Source organism: Triticum aestivum, chromosome 3B (assembly GCF_018294505.1).
Source record: "Triticum aestivum cultivar Chinese Spring chromosome 3B, IWGSC CS RefSeq v2.1, whole genome shotgun sequence".
NCBI lineage: Eukaryota > Viridiplantae > Streptophyta > Magnoliopsida > Poales > Poaceae > Triticum > Triticum aestivum.
In genome coordinates this window covers 73,783,878-73,804,207 of record NC_057801.1, presented here as the reverse complement: position 1 = coordinate 73,804,207, position 20,330 = coordinate 73,783,878, and positions in this window count along the sequence as shown.

Below are 20,330 nucleotides of genomic sequence, written 5' to 3'. Positions count from 1 at the left end.
AGTGTAGTTCCTTGCTTGCGAGTACTTTGGATGAGTACTCACGGTTGCTTTCTCCCCCCTTTTCCCCTTTCCTTTCTTTCTGGTTGTCGCAACCAGATGCTGGAGTCCAGGAGCCAGACGCCACCGTCGACGACGACCCCTACTGCACCGGAGGTGCCTACTACTACGTGCTGCCCGCTGATGACGACCTGGAGTAGTTTAGGAGGATCCCAGGCAGGAGGCCTGCGCCTCTTTCGATCTGTATCCCAGTTTGTGCTAGCCTTCTTAAGGCAAACTTGTTTAACTTATGTCTGTACTCAGATATTGATGCTTCCGCTGACTCGTCTATGATCGAGCACTTGTATTCGAGCCCTCGAGGCCCCTGGCTTGTATTATGATGCTTGTATGACTTATTTTAATTGTAGAGTTGTGTTGTGATATCTTCCCGTGAGTCCCTGATCTTGATCGTACACATTTGCGTGCATGATTAGTGTACGATTAAATCGGGGGCGTCACAAGTTGGTATCAGAGCCAACTGCCTGTAGGAATCCCCCTTCCAACTCCTTGGCCGACGTCGAGTCTAGACATTGCAAAACTTTTACTAACATGGCTGTGTGCCTTACGGGCCCACGTCGCCATTGGGTGGTACTAGGATCTTTTACTCCTCGACCTTTACTCTGGGACTCTGAGCTCTCTTCTATTCGGGTTAAATGATTTTGCTAAAAACAAAACTAACTTTAGGTTCTCGCAAGTACTTTCTCCCGGAGAGCCACTTGTTACCGATGACCGCCTGCTGCACCAGAAGATTCCGAAGATACTCTACGATGTGCTCTCGAGACTATGTGCCATCGCTTTTACAATTCACTTCCATCGATAAATCCCTCTGGATAACTACTTACACCTATCATTCATATTGTCATCCCCAGTTGCTCTTGTTACTACAAAATGTCCTGAAATACTCTTTGGTATTCCGAGAATTCTTTACGCTTACTGCCCTGCAGTTCCTTGCTGCATGAATACCCCTACGGAAAATTACTCGCGCTTGCCGAGTATCCGCTCATCCCCAGTTGTTCTTGTGTTTCACAAAAGTCTTCAAAATAATATTCGATCTTCCGAAAATCCTCTGGAGCCTTTGGCTCTTGAAATTCTTGCTTGCTTGCATTATGGTTAATCCCATAAGTCTCGTAGTCTTAATGACATTCCTTGTCATTATCATTTTGAGTCTGTTGACTCAATATGTTTGCGAATGCACGCAATCATCATTGATCCTTATAAACTACTTCTCCGGCTGAGCTGCCATTCTTGTAACTGGAATTGGTTCTCGACCAATCCAATTGTCATTGATTGTACCCTAAGGCTATTTAACTTATCCATCCCTACTCAGAGCATTGCTTCTGATCCCTTGATTTGGAAATCATAATTCCTTTGCAGTTGACAATTGAGTTAGTCAGTTGTTTCTATAATCTGATCTCCTTGCAATCTTCTTCCTCTAGTTGAGTACCGATGCTCATGTCAGATCCCTTGTGGACCACCAGATCCTTTGTTGGATTTTATCTGACAACGCCCTTCATATTCAATAACCTTGTGAGCCTTTCCTCTGATACATAATGCCTTTGGTAAATTGTATCCTTTGCTTTCTCAACCATGCTCTGCCTTTGAGCTTGAGTTAATTACTTCTGAAGATTTGGTATATGATTCTAAGATGCCCCAATGGGTTGAACCTATGCCTTCCTTAATAGGTGTGAACTCGGAAGATTTCACGAGTCATACTCATCTGGTATTTCACCAGGAAAAACTTTCAACACTAATGCCTTTATCAAAGCGAGAAGTGAATGGAAGGTTATACATTGAAGAAGTGGGAGTCGACCTTGAACTTTGTGTTCATGCCCATGGACACGATGTAGATCCTATCATGGAAACTTCTTGTAATAATAACTATTTTCTTGATAAATATCGTCTGGTATCTGTGAATTGATCCTACGCAACCGTGGTTCCGACCATGTTGTTCTCCCTTGATTCTATTTCTCAGACAAGTTAGAGCACTTGTCTTCTGCAGAGCATTACCCCAGTCCAACCTCTACTTTGATCTGTCGTTGAGTGTTACCCCTTGTATCTCGAGATTATCATGGAACTGCATAACCTCTTATGAGTTCTTCATCAAGTGCTACCTTCCCACTGATCCCAATTTTTCACGGGCTCTGAGTTATTGAACACTCAAAGACACCGATAACTGAACCGAGTCCGCTCTACGGTTCAACAACTCTTCAGTAAGCTTCTATAAGTACGAGTTTGTACCCGATCACGCCATTCCTAGCCTGTTTGGCTATATCATTGTCGTCACGATTCTAACTGTGCTACCTGGTCCTTATTCTCGGAGCACCAATTTTCGACGATGAACTAACCTTACGTCGATTTTCCTCGTCATACCCTTTCACCTTAAACAACAAGCTTGAGTTCGAGTTTGTGTCGTAACTGTGGATCCAATAACCTCTTGCTTCACCATTCCTTTGACTTGATGTCGTCGCTGATTGATTACATCTGCATGAAATCTCTCGACAATTGTATCGTGATCATCATCAACCTTATGAGCTCTTCCAGGAATTCAAATGAATTCATGATGGGTAATACCATCCTTGCCCCTCGATGATTCATGTTCTCATCGACCACTTTATTGCCTTCCGTCCAACACAACTTGTTCGTGTTTTGTGTAAACCTTGAGACCCCTGCTACCCAGCAGTTGATCTTCCTTACCTCGGAAGTATTACCATCTTTTATGTCAAGAAGGTCGTGAGGATTACTCCACCTCTTAAGAATTCTTGGTATGGTGATACTTCTCACCCTCACCATTCTTTCTTGGTACCCGTGTTGTTTCTAACCGGAATACCGACAATTGAACTATGAGGTGTGAATTCAAAACTTCTAGCAACCCCATTGCTTTGAAGTAATGGTCGAGTTTCATTCTAATTCTTTTGTTCGTCAAGTCACCACTCTAACATTGATCGTGCGACCCAACCCATATTCGGGCGCACCGTTCAACCAATGTTTAATTATGTATGTTTTCCTCGAGCATATCCCATTATATTGTTTAATCTGACAGATGTTATCCCCTTATCCACATAATTGTGGAGATCCATCTTTTGGATACCTCGTTGAATTATCGCTGAGTCCATCAGCCACCTCATCATCCTCTCCTTGGGTTAATGATGAACTCTTGTTAACGGAAATCACTTCTTAGTTCATTTCCCGAGAATCTTACAGTGTCATCCCGTCAATTTGTGTTGCACCTTTCTTCTCAGGCATCCTGAGCCTGAGGTATCCTGACACCCCTCATATCTGAATCTCCATCAGATATGATGGTTGGGACAATTTTCCAAGAGTCATGAAGTTGATCCTTTGATGACCCGGTAACATGATGTCATGCCTAGCACCCCCCCCCCCGGCTGGAGGACCTATCATTATAGATTCCTTTTCAGCAAGGTTATCCATTCGTCCATGAGGAAATTGTAAGACTTATTCTACAAGTTATTCCTGATGGATCCTTCGTGTTTCCAAAGTCTGATCTTCACCTGAAGACCATGTCAATGCTATCTCGAAGCATGTCAATGGTACTCCGATTTTCAACAGGAACATTTGAAGCACGATGCTAAATTTTATTATCACTTATCCTAACACCGTTGTATGGGTAATATCATGAGATTCCTTCCCCCTTACCTAAATGGTTTTCTACTTTATATCCTGTCATGGATATCATGCTCTGCTTGTCATTAGGAAGGATATACCCCTGAAATATGTGTTTAAACACATTTTCCTTTCCATTGTTCTGTTTAATCTGATGATCATATTTTCCTTCCATTGGTTTGTTTAGACCTTTGCTATGATCTATATGATATAAGCAGTAATAATCCACTGCTTGTGCAAACACCCCGATGTACAACTCTGTCAGTAAGACCCTGTTTTTATTGTTGATGACATTCCGGTAACCACCGATGGATGAGAACTTTGCCTATTGGTCCGCCTCGTTCAACGAGCAGGAAAATGGTTCTCTTCGTCCCTCGCCCTTGGTATCGATGTTGTTGCCGACATATCTGACAGGCTACCCTTGACACACCTTACTATCATGACCGTGCAAAATGTCGGCCCCCTTCCTACTTTCAACCACATGGTGGGCCCATAACCCACAGTTTCACAGGATCGAAACCTGACTCTCCTATACACCCTGTTGCCAAAGTTATCCCTACAGCTTGACTTCGTATGTAGTTTGCGAGCCACCTTCCTAGTGATCAATTCTGGTATCGGACACAATACTTATTCCTGTTGCTCTGAACCCCATTCACACTCTGTTTCAGGCAATTCACGATTGCCTATCCGCTTGGAACTTCTTATTGCACCGTCTTACTTTGCTCTCGATGTGTTTCATTTGTTCAACTCGAGAGATACTCATATGTTCATACTTGGGAAACCCCCAGAAGATTTTCCCTTATAACATCCTATCGTTGTAGAGCTGCCCCTTACCTATTCGTAAGTACGATGGATATCCCGAAGAAAGGATGACAACTGATCATGGTGACTTGAAGCAGTGAAATGAAGACATCAACGAAAGGGGTCAACCTCTTCGAAAGGGAAGCCAAGACCGAGAAGACTCGTTAGGTTTTTCGCTACCAACACCTTCGCCCCTTACTCCACCGCTTAAATCTCGGGACGAGATTTCTTGTAGTGGAGGAGAATTGTGACGCCCGGGTAATTAAGCTACAGTGATCCTCTGCTAATGGTGCCACGTCACCTCGTTTATAGTTGCTAATCTCGAGTTAGTTCGAAACCAATTCAAATTCAAATTCAAAAATAGGCAAACAATAAAAGTTTTCAAATATTAAAACTAAAATGTTCGGAGTGAACCAAATAATACATAGGTAATTATGGAGGTGAAACCACCTTTTTATAAAATGTTTAAAGGCTCTAAACTAATTAAAATAGCAACTATGACAATTAATTAAATGCCTTTTAAAAATAATAATAATGCAAACTGTTTTAATTAGGTGTCAAACTTTTGGGGCAGTAGAATAAATTATAACATTAAATTAGGAGTTGTATTTATATTTTATAAAACAGAAATTAAAAGAAAATAGATAAAGAAAAAAAAGAAAACAAAACCAAAAAAAAGAAGAAAAAGAAAAAGAAAAGGAGAACCCCCCCCCCCTTGCCCCCTGGGCTTCGGCCCAGCAGGCCACAAGCCCTCCCCCCCACTGGGCCCCTTGGCCCAGCCGGCCCTCCTCTCTGGCCTACATGGCCACCTCCCCGAACCCTAACCCCCACCCGATCCCCACTCTCCCCCCCCCCACGCACCCACTTGCCCCCCCCCATCGCCCTCTCCTCCTCGATCTAGATCGGGATCGCCCCGATCCCACACGCCCCCCCCCCCCCCCCCCGCGACCTCGCCGACGCCGATGCGACGCGCCACCCTGCCGCACCTTGCCGTCGCCCGGATGCCCGCTGCCGCCAAACCTCCCGCACCTCTCCCTCGCGGGATCGACCCGCCGCCGCCGGAACTACGTCGACCACATCATCGCCGGACCGCTCCCCGTCATCCATCGACGCGCATCGTCCCCGTCCTCCTCCCCGACGAGCTCCATCAAGCCTCGCCGCCATCTTCTCGTCAACGGGGGTGAGCTCCCCATCGGCCCCCGTTTGTCTCCCCCTCCGTACGCTGCACCCCACACCGTCCCATCGCCGCGCCCGCCTCTGCGTGGTCGCGCCCTGTCGCGGCTACCGCACGCCCGCGCGCGCCTTCCCCTCTGCCGCCGTGGTCACCGCTCGCGTCCCGCGCCCGCCTCCGCATGGGGTTGTGCCCCCCTTGCTCCGCGGTCTGCTCTGCTGCTGCTCATCGGCGATGCCGCGGCCCTCCTCCGCCTCCCTGCCGCCGGCCCCTCCTCGGGCTGCCGTGCCCACTGCCGCCCAGGCCCGGCCTTCGCTCGGGCGCCCGCACGCCCCAGCCACCGAGCGGGCTGGTGCCCGCACCCGTTTGCCAGCGCCCGTTTGGCCCCTTTCGGCCATTGACAGCGGGACCCCACCCCCAGAACGGATTAATAAAAAAAAGGAATTAAAAAGTTAATAATAATATATTAAAAATAAATAATAAATAAAATTATTAAATTAATTAATTAATTAAAGGATTAATTAACTTAATTAATCTTGCTTAATTAACCTAATTAATTAACTAAACTAATTAATCCTGATTAGATTAGCCTAAGCAGATAACTAAACCCTAGTTAACCTAACAGTGTATGACAGGTGGGTCCCACCCAGTCAACCCCTGTTGACTGGTGATGACAGCATGACATCATGCTGATGTCATAAATCCAATTTTCGAATTAAATTAAATAATTAATTAAATTCAGAAATTAATAAAATCTTTAGAAAATCATATCTTTTAATCCGTAACTCGGATTAAAATATTTTCAACATGAAAGTTGCTCAGAACGACGAGACGATTCCGGATACGCAGTCCGTTCGTCCACCACACCCCTAACATATCAAACCGCAACTTTCCCCCTCCGGTTCATCTGCCCGAAAACACGAAACACCGGGAATACTTTCCCGGATGTTTTCCCCCCTTCACCGGTATCACCTACTACCGCGTTAGGGCACACCGAACACCGCGTATTGCCTTGATATATTTTGTGGTGCTTTGTTTGCTCTGTATTCATTATTTCTTCCCCCTCTTCTCTCCGGTAGACTACGAGACCGACGCTGCTGCTGACCAGTTCGACTACGGAGTTGACGACCCCTCCTTCTTGTCTGAGCAACCAGGCAAGCCCCCCCCTTGATCACCAGATATCGCCTATTCTACTCTATACTGCTTGCATTAGAGTAGTGTAGCATGTTACTGCTTTCGTTAATCCTATTCTGATGCATAGCCTGACATTGTCGCTACATCTGTTGATACCTTACCTGCAATCCTATATGCTTAGTATAGGATGCTAGTTTATCATCATTGGCCCTACATTCTTGTCAGTCTGCCTTGCTATACTATCGGGCCGTGATCACTTGGGAGGTGATCACGGGTATATACTATACATACATACATATTACACAGATGGTGACTAAAGTCGGGTCAGCTCATTGAGTACCCGCAAGTGATTCTGACGAGGGGGCTGAAAGGACAGGTGGCTCCATCCCGGTAGAGGTGGGCCTGGGTTCCCGACGGCCCTCGACTGTTACTTTGTGGCGGAGCGACAGGGCAGGTTGAGACCACCTAGGAGGCAGGTGGGCCTGGCCCTGTTCGGCGTTCGCGGATACTTAACACGCTTAACGAGATCTTGGTATTTGATCTGAGTCGGCTACGAGCCTATACGCACTAACCATCTACGTGGGAGTAGTTATGGGTATCCCGACGTCGTGGTATCAGCCGAAGCACTTCAGACGTCAGCGACGGAGCGGCGCGCGCCGGATTGGAACGTAAGCCTGCTCTTGTATTAAGGGGGCTAGTTCCGCTTTCGGCCGCGTACGCAACGTGCAGGTGTGCTATGGGCGATGGGCCCAGACCCCTGTGCGCTTAGGTTTAGACCGGCGTGCTGGCCTCTCTGTTTTGCCTAGGTGGGGCTGCGACGTGTTGATCTTCCGCGGCCGGGCATGACCCAGGAAAGTGTGTCCGGCCAAATGGGATCGAGCGTGTTGGGCTATGTGGTGCACCCCTGCAGGGAAGTTAATCTATTCGAATAGCCGTGATCTTCGGTAACAGGACGACTTGGAGTTGTACCTTGACCTTATGACAACTAGAATCGGATACTTAATAAAACACACCCTTCCAAGTTCCACAGACAACCCGGTGATCGCTTTTCCGCAGGGCGATGAGGAGAGGATCGCCGGGTAGGATTATGCTACTGGAGATGCTATTTGGAGATTCTACTTGGAGATGCTACTTGGAGGACTTCAATCTACACTCTTTTACTTGATGCAAGACGGAGGCTGCCAGAAGCGTAGTCTTCGACAGGATTAGCTATCCCCCTCTTATTCTGGCATTCTGCAGTTCAGTCCACCGATATGGCCTCCTTACACATATACCCATGCATATGTAGTGTAGTTCCTTGCTTGCGAGTACTTTGGATGAGTACTCACGGTTGCTTTCTCCCCCCTTTTCCCCTTTCCTTTCTTTCTGGTTGTCGCAACCAGATGCTGGAGTCCAGGAGCCAGACGCCACCGTCGACGACGACCCCTACTACACCGGAGGTGCCTACTACTACGTGCTGCCCGCTGATGACGACCTGGAGTAGTTAGGAGGATCCCAGGCAGGAGGCCTGCGCCTCTTTCGATCTGTATCCCAGTTTGTGCTAGCCTTCTTAAGGCAAACTTGTTTAACTTATGTCTGTACTCAGATATTGATGCTTCCGCTGACTCGTCTATGATCGAGCACTTGTATTCGAGCCCTCGAGGCCCCTGGCTTGTATTATGATGCTTGTATGACTTATTTTAATTGTAGAGTTGTGTTGTGATATCTTCCCGTGAGTCCCTGATCTTGATCGTACACATTTGCGTGCATGATTAGTGTACAATTAAATCGGGGGCGTCACAGGTTTGTAGAATATCCTTTGAGGGCAGCTTAGATGAACCACATCGTAAAGATGTGGATGGTTTTATTGATACTATTACTGTAGGGGAGTCGAGGAAGGTTTCCGATGCAAGAATAACTAGCATACATTTTCCTGTTTTACGCTACTTTGCCATATTTGCTAGTCGATGCTTAATTAGTCGCGGAAACTGTGGAAACCTCAGTGTTCCTGATATTGTTATCATGTTCCATGCCTTATTTTGTGATAACTCTTTTAGTATGGGTGCCGTTATTGCTAAACGATGAAGCTTGAGCCATACAAAGGGCCCCATCTTTGGAGGTATCTATGTTGCACGCCTTTCTAGACATTTCGAGATACCTATTAGGCATTATGAGAAAGAGGAAAAATTGTTGCCCCCTACTTTCCTAGATTATAAGAGCATTGTAGCACATGAGTTTTATTGTTAACAATGATGATAATATGCTTCTATATAACTTGAGATTTAATAAGAAACACAATGAGACTATTATCTTGCATGCGCCTTCTTTGTTTGATTTAACTGCAGGCCATTACCTCGTCTTGCCGGCGACCGTTGTACACGCATCGAGGCCAGACATCAGCTCTAGAGCCTGAGCCGGAACCACCACTATACCCTTATCGTCCATCATCCTATCTGTGGGATCCGGAGGGGATTGCTAGCAAGTGGCAGTACAATGACACTCCTCAGTACACCGGGGAGAGTAGCCATGATCCATGGGTATAGACCAACTTAGGCAAAAGCCTAAGCTTGGGGGAGTACGTATTTCTCACCGACATTACATTTATGTTCACACACTTATTCTAGTTGTCGGTGCTCATACTCTTTCGTTGTACTATCCATGCTAGTTTAATTTCTCTTTCTAGATTTCTTCTTGTGTGTTTGATAAATCTTAAGAAAAACCAAAAAAATAGTTAGTTTAATTTCCATCCTTGTAGCAGTAATTAAAAAGAAAACCAAAAGGATTTCTCGTTCTTCTTTTGCTTGTTGGGAGCTTTCCCGTGTAAATAGTTTTATTTTCTTTTCTTTTGGGGGTCGAGAGGAGAATGTTGGGGAATGTTGTAGAAAATAAAAAAAATTCTACGGTTTCACCAAGATCCATCTATGAGTTCATCTAGCAACGAGTGATAGGAGTGCATCTACATACCTTTGTAGATCACGAGCGGAAGCATTCAAGAGAACGGGGGTGAGGGAGTCGTACTCGTCGTGATCCAAATCACTGATGACCAAGTGCTGAACGGACAGCACCTCCGCATTCAACACACGTACGGAGCGGATGGCGCCTCCTCCTTCTTGATCCAGCAAGGGGGAGGAGAGGTTGATGGAGATCCAGCATCACGACGACGTGGTGGTGGATGCAGCAGAGTTCCGGCAGAGCTTCGCCGAGCTTCTGCAAGAGGGAGAGGTGTAGCAGGGGAGAGGGAGGCGCCAAGACTTCAGGGTGCGGCTGCCCTCCCACCCCCTTCCTTTATATAGGCCCCCACGGGGCGCCAGCCCTGGAGATGAGATCTCCCGGGGGGGCGGCGGCCAGCAGGGTGGAGTGCCCCCCAAGGCAAGTGGAGGCGTCCCCCACCCTAGGGTTTCCAACCCTAGGCACAGGGGGGCCCAAGGGGGTGCACCAGCCCACCAGGGGCTGGTGCCTTCCCCACTTCAGCCCACGGGGCCCTCCGGGACAGGTGGCCCCACCCGGTGGACCCCCGGGACCCTTCCGGGGGTCCCGGTACAATACCGGTGACCCCTGAAACTCTCCCGATGGCCGAAACTGCACTTCCTATATATAATTTTTTACCTCCGGACCATTCCGGAACTCCTCGTGACGTCTAGAATCTCATCCGGGACCCTGAACAACTTTTGGTTTGCTGCATACTCATATCTCTACAACCCTAGCGTCACCGAACCTTAAGTGTGTAGACCCTACGGGTTCGGGAGACACGCAGACATGACCGAGACGGCTCTCCGGTCAATAACCAACAGCGGGATCTGGATACCCATGTTGGCTCCCACATGCTCCTCGATGATCTCATCGGATGAACCACGATGTCGAGGATTCAAGCAACCCCGTATACAATTCCCTTTGTCAATCGGTATGTTACTTGCCCAAGACTCGATCGTCGGTATCCCAATACCTCGTTTAGTCTCGTTACCGGCAAGTCACTTTACTCATACCGTAATGCATGATCCCGCGACCAGACACTTGGTCACTTTGAGCTCATTATGATGATGCATTACCGAGTGGGCCCAGAGATACCTCTCCGTCATACGGAGTGACAAATCCCAGTCTCGATCCGTGTCAACCCAACAGACACTTTCGGAGATACCTGTAGTGCACCTTTATAGTCACCCAGTTACGTTGTGACGTTGGATACACCAAAAGCACTCCTACGGTATCCGAGAGTTACACGATCTCATGGTCTAAGGAAAAGATACTTGACATTGGAAAAGCTCTAGCAAACGAAGTTTACGATCTTGTGCTATGCTTAGGATTGGGTCTTGTCCATCACATCATTCTCCCAATGATGTGATCCCGTTATCAACGACATCCAATGTCCATAGTCAGGAAACCATGACTATCTGTTGATCAATGAGCTAGTCAACTAGAGGCTCACTAGGGACATATTGTGGTCTATGTATTCACACGTGTATTACGATTTCCGGATAATACAATTATAGCATGAATAAAAGACAATTATCATGAACAAGGAAATATAATAATAATCCTTTTATTATTGCCTCTAGGGCATATTTCCAACAGTCTCCCACTTGCACTAGAGTCAATAATCTAGTTACATTGTGATGAATCGAACACCCATAGAGTTCTGGTGTTGATCATGTTTTGCTCGTGGAAGAGGTTTAGTTAACGGATCTGCGACATTCAGATCCGTATGTACTTTGCAAATATCTATGTCTCCATCTTAAACATTTTCACAGATGGAGTTGAAATGACGCTTGATGTGCCTGGTCTTCTTGTGAAACCTGGGCTCCTTTGCAAGGGCAATAGCTCCAGTGTTGTCACAGAAGAGAGTGATTGGCCCCGACGCATTGGGTATGACTCCTAGGTCGATGATGAACTCCTTCATCCATATTGCTTCATGCGCTGCCTCCGAGGCTGCCATGTACTCCGCTTCACATGTACATCCCGCCACGACGCTCTGCTTGCAACTACACCAGCTTACTGCTCCACGATTCAACATATACACGTATCCGGTTTGTGACTTAGAGTCATCCAGATCTGTGTCGAAGCTAGCATCGACGTAACCCTTTACGACGAGCTCTTCGTCACCTCCATAAATGAGAAACATGTCCTTTGTCCTTTTCAGGTACTTCAGGATATTCTTGACCGCTGTCCAGTGTTCCTTGCCGGGATTACTTTGGTACCTTCCTACCAAACTTACGGCAAGGTTTACATAAGGTCTGGTACACAGCATGGAATACATAATAGATCCTATGGCTGAAGCATAGGGGATGACACTCATCTCTTCTTTATCTTTTGTCGTGGTCAGGCATTGAGCCGAGCTCAATCTCACACCTTGCAATACAGGCAAGAACCCTTTCTTGGACTGATCCATTTTGAACTTCTGCAATATCTTAGCAAGGTATGTGCTTTGTGAAAGACCTATGAGGCGTCTTGATCTATCCCTATAGATCTTGATGCCTAATATGTAAGCAGCTTCTCCAAGGTCCTTCATTGAAAAACACTTATTCAAGTAGGCCTTAATGTTGTCCAAAAGTTCTATATCATTTCCCATCAAAAGTATGTCATCTACATATAATATGAGAAATGCTATAGAGCTCCCACTCACTTTCTTGTAAACGTAGGCTTCTCCATAAGTCTGCATAAACCCAAACGCTTTGATCATCTCATCAAAGCGAATGTTCCAACTCCGAGATGCTTGCACCAGCCCATAAATGGATCGCTGGAGCTTGCACACCTTGTTAGCATTCTTAGGATCGACAAAACCTTCCGGCTGCATCATATATAGTTCTTCCTTAAGATGTCTGTTAAGGAATGCCGTTTTGACGTCCATCTGCCATATCTCATAATCATAGTGTGCGGCAATTGCTAACATGATTCGGACAGACTTCAGCTTCGCTACGGGAAAGAAGGTCTCATCGTAGTCAACCCCTTGAACTTGTCGATAACCCTTAGCAACAAGTCGAGCTTTATAGATGGTAACATTACCATCCGTGTCCGTCTTCTTCTTAAAGATCCATTTGTTTTCTATCGCTCGCCGATCATCGGGCAAGTCTGTCAAAGTCCATAGTTTGTTTTCATGCATGGATTCTATCTCGGATTGCATGGCTTCAAGCCATTTGTTGGAATCTGGGCCCGCCATCGCTTCTCCATAGTTTGAAGGTTCACCGTTGTCTAAAAACATGATTTCCAGGACAGGGTTGCCATACCACTCTGGTGTGGAACGTGTCCTTGTGGACCTACGAAGTTCAGTAGCAACTTGATCCGAAGTACCTTGATCATCATCATTAATTTCCTCTCCAGTTGGTGTAGGCACCACAGGAACATTTTCCTGAGCTGCACTACTTTCCGGTTAAAGAGGTAGTACTTCATCGAGTTCTACTTTCCTCCCACTTACTCCTTTCGAGAGAAACTCTTTTTCCAGAAAGGATCTGTTCTTGGCAACAAAGATCTTGCCCTCGGATCTTAAATAGAAGGTATACCCAATGGTTTCCTTAGGGTATCCTATGAAGACGCATTTTTCTGACTTGGGTTCGAGCTTTTCAGGTTGAAGTTTCTTGACATAAGCATCGCATCCCCAAACTTTTAGAAACGACAGCTTAGGTTTCTTCCCAAACCATAATTCATACGGTGTCGTCTCAACGGATTTAGACGGAGCCCTATTTAAAGTGAATGTAGCTGTCTCTAGAGCGTATCCCCAAAATGATAGCGGTAAATCTGTAAGAGACATCATAGACCACACCATATCCAATAGAGTGCGATTATGACGTTCGGACACACCGTTACGCTGAGGTGTTCCAGGTGGCGTGAGTTGTGAAACGATTCCACATTTCCTTAAGTGAGTACCAAATTCGTGACTTAAATATTCTCCTCCACGATCTGATCATAGGAACTTTATCTTTCGGTCACGTTGATTCTCTACCTCATTCTGAAATTCCTTGAACCTTTCAAAGGTCTCAGACTTGTGTTTCATTAAGTAGACATACCCATATCTACTCAAGTCATCAGTGAGAGTGACAACATAACGATATCCTCCGCGAGCCTCAACGCTCATTGGACCGCACACATCGGTATGTATGATTTCCAATAAGTTGGTTGCTCGCTCCATTGTTCCGGAGAACGGAGTCTTGGTCATTTTGCCCATGAGGCATGGTTCGCATGTGTCAAATGATTCATAATCGAGAGACTCTAAAAGTCCATCAGCATGGAGCTTCTTCATGCGCTTGACACCAATGTGACCAAGGCGGCAGTGCCACAAGTATGTGGGACTATCGTTATCAACTTTACATCTTTTGGTATTCACACTATGAATATGTGTAACATTACGTTCGAGATGCATCAAGAATAAACCATTGACCATCGGGGCATGACCATAAAACATATCTCTCATATAAATAGAACAACCATTATTCTCGGATTTAAATGAGTAGCCATCTCGTATCAAATGAGATCCAGATACAATGTTCATGCTCAAACTTGGAACTAAATAACAATTATTGAGGTTTAAAACTAATCCTGTAGGTAAATGTAGAGGTAGCGTGCCGACGGCGATCACATCAACCTTGGAACCATTCCCGATGCGCATCGTCACCTCGTCCTTCGCCAGTCTTCGCTTATTCCGTAGCTCCTGCTGTGAGTTACAAATATGAGCAACGGCACCGGTATCAAATACCCAGGAGTTACTATGAGTACTGGTAAGGTACACATCAATTACATGTATATCACATATACCTTTAGTGTTGCCGGCCTTCTTGTCCGCTAAGTATTTGGGGCAGTTCCGCTTCCAGTGACCCTTCCCTTTGCAATAAAAGCACTCAGTCTCAGGCTTGGGTCCATTCTTTGACTCCTTCCCGGCAACAGGCTTACCGAGTGCGGCAACATCCTTGCCGTCCTTCTTGAAGTTCTTCTTACGCTTGCCCTTCTTGAAGTTGGTGGTTTTATTGACCATCAACACTTGATGTTCTTTCTTGATTTCTACCTCTGCCGCGACTTCAGCATTGAAAATACTTCAGGAATAGTTTTCACCATCCCCTACATATTGTAGTTCATCACAAAGCTCTTGTAGATCATTGGAGCGACTGAAGGATTTTGTCAATGACCGACTCGTCCGGCAGGTTAATGTCCAGCTGGGACAGGCGGTTGTGCAACCCAGACATTTTGAGTATGTGCTCACTGACAGAACTATTTTCCTCCATCTTACAACTATAGAACTTAACGGACACTTCATATCTCTCGACCCGTGCATGAGCTTGGAAAACCATTTTCAGCTCCTCGAACATCTCATATGCTCCGTGTTGCTCAAAACGCTTTTTGAGCCCCGGTTCTAAGCTGTAAAGCATGCCGCACTGAACGAGGGAGTAATCATCAGCACGTGACTGCCAAACATTCATAACGTCTTGGTTATCTGGGATGGGTGCTTCACCTAGCGTTCCTTCTAGGACATATGCTTTCTTGGCAGCTATGAGGATGATCCTCAGGTTCCGGACCCAGTCCGTATAGTTGCTGCCATCATCTTTCAGCTTGGTTTTCTCTAGGAATGCGCTGAAGTTCATGTTGACATGAGCGTTGGCCATTTGATCTACAAGACATATTTGCAAAGGTTTTAGACTAAGTTCATGACAATTAAGTTCATCTAATCAAATTATTTTAATGAACTCCCACTCAGATTAGACATCCCTCTAGTCATCTAAGTGTTACACGATCCGAGTCGACTAGGCCGTGTCCGATCATCACGTGAGACAGACTAGTCATCATCGGTGAACATCTCCATGTTGATCGTATCTTCCATATGACTCATGTTCGACCTTTCGGTCTCTGTGTTCCGAGGCCATGTCTGTACATGCTAGGCTCGTCAAGTTAACCCTAAGTGTTTTGCATGTGTAAAACTGTCTTACACCCGTTGTATGTGAACGTAGGAATCTATCACACCCGATCATCACGTGGTGCTTCGAAACGACGAACTTTAGCAATGGCGCACAGTTAGGGGGAACACTTTCTTGAAATTATTATGAGGGATCATCTTATTTACTACCATCGTTCTAAGTAAACAAGATGCATAAACATAATAATTATATAGTAGTGACATGATATGGCCAATATCATATAGCTCATTTGATCTCCATCTTCGGGGCTCCATGATCATCTTTGTCACCGGCATGACACCATGATCTCCATCATCATGATCTCCATCATCGTGTCTCCATGAAGTTGCTCGCCAACTATTACTTCTACTACTATGGCTAACGGTTTAGCAATAAAGTAAAGTAATTACATGGCGTTAAATCATTGACACGCAGGTCATGCAATAATTAAGACAACTCCTATGGCTCCTGTCGGTTGTCATACTCATCGACATGCAAGTCGTGATTCCTATTACAAGAACATGATCTCATACATCACAATATATCATTCATCATTCATCACAACTTTTCGCCATATCACATCACAAAGCAATTGCTGCAAAAACAAGTTAGACGTCCTCTAATTGTTGTTACATCATTTACGTGGCTGCAATAGGGTTGTAGCAAGAACGTTTTCATACCTACGAAAAAGCCACAACGTGATTTGTCAACTTCTATTTACCCTTCATAAGGACCCTTTTCATCGAATCCGCTCCAACTAAAGTGGGAGAGACAGACACCCGCTAGCCACCTTATGCAACTAGTGCATGTCAGTCGGTGGAGCCTGTCTCACGTAAGCGTACGTGTAAGGTCGGTCCTGGCCGCTTCATCCCACAATACCGCTGAAGCAAAATAAGACTAGTAGTGGCAAGAAAGTTGACAACATCTACACCCACAACAAATTTGTGTTCTACTCGTGCAATAGAGAACTACACATAGACCTAGCTCATGATGCCACTGTTGGGGAACGTTGCAGAAAATAATTTTTTTTCTACGGTTTCACCAAGATCCATATATGAGTTCATCTAGCAACGAGTGATAGGAGTGCATCTACATACCTTTGTAGATCGCGAGCGGAAGCGTTCAAGAGAACGGGGTTGAGGGAGTCGTACTCGTCGTGATCCAAATAACTGATGACCAAGTGCCGAACGAACAGCACCTCCGCGTTTAACACACGTACGGAGCGGATGATGTCTCCTCCTTCTTGATCCAGCAATGGGGAAGGAGAGGTTGATGGAGATCCAGCAGCACGACGGCGTGGTGGTGGATGCAGCAGAGTTCCGACAGAGCTTCGCCGAGCTTCTACGAGAGGGAGAGGTGTAGCAGGGGAGAGGGAGGCGCCAAGACTTCAGGGTGCAGCTGCCCTCCCACCCCCTTCCTTTATATACGCCCCCAGGGGGGGCGTCGGCCCTGGAGATGAGATCTCCCAGGGGGGGCGGCGGCCAGCGGGGTGGAGTGCCCCCCAAGGCAAGTGGAGGCGCCCCCCCACCCTAGGGTTTCTAACCCTAGGTGCAGGGGGGCCCAAGGGGGGTGCACCAGCCCACCAGGGGATGGTCCCCTCCCCACTTCAGCCCACGGGGCCCTTCGAGACAGGTGGCCCCACCCGGTGGACCCCCGGGACCCTTCCGGTGGTCCCGGTACAATACCGGTGACCCCCGAAACTCTCCCGATGGCCGAAACTGCACTTCCTATATATAATTCTTTACCTCCGGACCATTCCGGAACTCCTCATGACGTCCGGGATCTCATCCGGGACTCTGAACAACTTTCAGTTTGCTGCATACTCATATCTCTACAACCCTAGCGTCATCGAACCTTAAGTGTGTAGACCCTACGGGTTCGGGAGACACGTAGACATGAACGAGACGGCTCTCCGGTCAATAACCAACAGCGGGATCTGGATACCCATGTTGGCTCGCACGTGCTCCTTGATGATCTCATCGGATGAACCACGATGTCAAGGATTCAAGCAACCCCGTATACAATTCCCTTTGTCAATCGATACGTTACTTGCCCGAGACTCGATCGTCGGTATCCCAATACCTTGTTCAGTCTTGTTACCGGCAAGTCACTTTACTCGTACCGTAATGCATGATCCCGTGACCAGACACTTGGTCACTTTGAGCTCATTATGATGATGCATTACCGAGTGGGCCCAGAGATACCTCTCCGTCATACGGAGTGACAAATCCCAGTCTCGATCCGTGTCAACCCAACAAACACTTTTGGAGATACCTGTAGTGCACCTTTATAGTCACCCAGTTACGTTGTAACGTTTGATACACCCAAAGCACTCCTACGGTATCCAGGAGTTACACGATCTCATGGTCTAAGGAAAAGATACTTGACATTGGAAAAGCTCTAGCAAACGAACTATACGATCTTGTGCTATGCTTAGGATTGGGTCTTGTCCATCACATCATTCTCCCAATGATGTGATCCCGTTATCAACGACATCCAATGTCCATAGTCAGGAAACCATGACTATCTGTTGATCAACGAGCTAGTCAACTAGAGGCTCACTAGGGACATATTGTGGTCTATGTATTCACACGTGTATTACGATTTCCGGATAATACAATTATAGCATGAATAAAAGACAATTATCATGAACAAGGAAATATAATAATAATCCTTTTATTATTGCCTCTAGGGCATATTTCCAATAGAGAAGACCATAATGAAAATGTCTAAGTGGCTCTCATATGCATGATTGTTTATTTAACCAAGAGCCCATATTACCTTGTCTTCTCCTTGAGTTGAATACTTGCAGATTCCAGCTTAGTCCAATGCACGTGCACTACTATTATTATACACACCGTTCGGTCGTGCAAGTGAAAGGAAATAATGACGATATATTATGGACTGATTGAGATGAGAGAAGCTGGTATGAACTCGACCTTTGTTTTTGTAAATATGATGAGTTCATCGTTCCTGATTCAGCCTATTATGAATAAACATGTTTGCAATGACAATTAGAGATTACAGTTGCTTATGCCATGCTTAATTAGCTAGGAGCTTATAATGATTTACCTTGCGTGCCAACATGTATTAAAATGGTTGTGATGTGGTATGATAGGGTGGTATCCTCCTTTGAATGATTCGAGTGACTTGACTTGGCACATGTTCAAGCATGTAGTTGAAAACAAATCAAGATAGCCTTCACGATATTTATGTTCATGGTGGATTATATCCTACTCATGCTTGCACTCGGTGTTGATTAATTTTAATGCATGTTCATGACTGTTGCCGCTCTCTCAGTTGGTCGCTTTCCAGTCTTTTGCTAGCCTTCACCTATACTAAGCGGGAATACTGCTTCGCATCCAAACTCCATAAACCCCAAAGTTATTCCATATGACTCCATCATACCTTCCTATATGCGGTATTTACCTACCGTTACAAGTAAATTTGTATGTGCCAAACTCCAAACCTTCAAATGAAATTCTCTTTTGTATGATCGAGCAACTCATGTTTCAACTAGGGCTATCTGTATCTTCCATGCTAGGTGGGTTATTCTCAAGAGGAGTGGACTCCGCTCCTCATTCACGAGAAAATGGCTGGTAATCGGGATGCCCAGTCCCATGATCAAAAGGATCAAAACAAATCAAAATAATTAAACAAAACTCCCCCAGGGCTATTGCTAGTTGGAGGCACTCGTTGTTTCGAGCAAGCCATGGATTGATGCTTGTTGGTGGTAGGGGAGTATAAACTTTACCATTCTATTTGGGAACCTCCTATAATGTGTGTAGCATGGAAGATATTGAGATCTCATAGTTGTTGCGTTGACTGTGAAAGTGTACCGCTCAAAATGTTATTCATCTCTATTTTAAAATCGAGCTCTGGCACCTCTACAAATCCCTGCTTCCCTCTACGAAGGGCCTATCTATTTACTTTTATGTTGAATCATCACCCTCTTATTAAAAAGCACTCGCGGGAGAGCACCGCTGTCATTTGCATGCATTACTATTAGTTTATATTCGGTATGACTTGACTGGATCTCTTTCACCATGAATTACAATGTTTAGTCAGTCCTTGATCTTTAAAGGTGCTCTGCATTTATGTTTTGCGGTCTTAGAAAGGGCTAGCGAGATACCATCTTGTTATATCATATTATGATTGTTTTGAGAAAGTGTTGTCATCCGATTTTTATTATTATTGCTTGCTAGTTGATTATGCCATTGATATGAGTAAACATGAGACCTAAGTGTTATTGTGAACATGGTTAGTTCATAATCTTTGCTGAAAACTTGAATGCTGGCTTTACATATTTACAACAAGAAGAGCAAACAGAGTTTGTAAAAGTTTTTCTTTATCACTTTCAGTTTATCAACTGGATTGCTTGAGGACAAGCAAAGGTTTAAGCTTGGGGGAGTTGATACGTCTCCAACGTATCCACTTTTCCAAACACTTTTGCCCTTGTTTTGGACTCTAACTTGCATGATTTGAATGAAACTAACCCGGACTGACGCTGTTTTCAGCAGAATTGTCATGGTGTTATCTTTGTGCAGAAACAAAAGTTCTCGGAATGACCTGAAACTCCATGGAGATTATTTTTGGAAAATATAAAAAATACTGGCAAAAGAATCAAGGCCAAGGGGCCCACACCCTGTCCACGAGGGTGGAGGGTGCGCCCCCTCCCCTGGGCGCGCCCCCTGCCTCGTGGGCCCCCTGGATGTCCA